Source organism: Octodon degus, unplaced genomic scaffold (genome assembly GCF_000260255.1).
Source record: "Octodon degus isolate 3935 unplaced genomic scaffold, OctDeg1.0 scaffold00267, whole genome shotgun sequence".
NCBI lineage: Eukaryota > Metazoa > Chordata > Mammalia > Rodentia > Octodontidae > Octodon > Octodon degus.
In genome coordinates this window covers 1,783,233-1,784,854 of record NW_004524843.1, presented here as the reverse complement: position 1 = coordinate 1,784,854, position 1,622 = coordinate 1,783,233, and positions in this window count along the sequence as shown.

Below are 1,622 nucleotides of genomic sequence, written 5' to 3'. Positions count from 1 at the left end.
AGATGCTGTTGATTCATTGATTTCAGCTGTGTGTTTTCCATTTTATTCTGTGTTAATGTCCTCTGCACTTGTTATTGGTGCGCTTGGGGTCTGAGTTTGCATTTTGCTCCTTCTCGTTGTCATTTTGTGTAGCACTGTCTTCTGACTTTTGTTGTAGAGCTTTCGTGGAATTATAACCTTAGCACCTACTGAAATTCAGGTGTAGATCTTCAAGTTTGGATTTATTTGGCTGTGCCTGACTTGAGTCTGGCTGCTGTGCTCAGCTCCTTCCTGCTGCCACCCTTGTGAGTGAAGCTGTTGTGCCCCTCTGGCAAGATGTTCTGCTCCTGGATTTGCTGGGTGGTTCTGTTTCCTACTCTCTCTGCAGGGATTGCAGCTGCAGAGTTTTACCCCAGGTCTGTAGGCCAGGCCTGACCAGAGTCTGAAGGGGGCAAGCTCAAGTAGGAGGGAGAGGAAGCTCTCCTACACACTCACCTGGCCTGGGCTATTGCTGGATCTCGCTCTTGTTTCAACTACCGGTTTTATGTTTGACAGAAGTTTTGTAAAGGCCATCCTTGTCTTGTTCTAGAACTTCATAAATCATTCTCTACTAAGTATTTTCACACATATTTAGTAGAGAAAGTTTCAATATTTTGTCTCTTTTGGTATTCTGTTAGCTGTGGGCCTGTCTTCTCTGACCTTTATTATGTTAACATTCATTGCTTCTACAGCTATTTTACTGAGATTTTTATTATGAAAGGATGTTGAATGTGACCATTTAATTTTCCCTATTTATTTTAAGAATCGTTATTTGCCCTTTATTCTATTAATGTAAATATCATGTTTGCTTATTTGTGTATGCTGGATAATCTTATGTATCCATGAGATTCCACTTGATAATGTGAATAATTGTTTTAATATGCTGAGGCACTTAATTGTCTCAGTTTGCAACAAAAACCATAAGGACTCCACTAATGATATTAGAAATAAATTATATCAGTAAAACTACAGGTTACACAATCTACATGCAAAAATAAGAAACATTTCTATGCAATAACAGCAAGCTACCTCAAAATAAGTTAAGAAAACAAATAATGGAAATTAGTATAAAATATCTAGAAATCAATATTTGCATTTATGTATGTATGTTTTTTGAGATGGGTTCCTGCTGTGCAGTTCAGGCTAGTCTTAAACTCACTAAGTAACTCAGATCAGACTTGAACTCTCAGTAGTCCTCCTGTCTCAGCTGTCCATGTGCTGAGTTTATGGGCATGTGCCTCCATGTCCTTTGTAGGAATCATTCTTTTAAAGTTAACATTAACTGAAAGGAAAAGAATGCACAAATACATGAAAACAAATGTTATGCTCATGGATTAGAAGGACTGGTGTTGTTAAAATGTCCATATTACCCAAAGAAATGTACAGATTCAATGCGATGTCATCAAAATACAAGATATAATCTTTCCAGCAATAGAGATAAAGAAAACTAAAATTTGTGTGAAATGACAAAACCTCCTAGAATTTAAGTAAATCTTGATTGCAAAAGAAGAAAAACAAGAAATTTCATGCTACATGATTACCAAATACACTACAGAGCTATAATAATCCAAACAGCATGTTACTGTCAGAGAATAGGAGAGAGA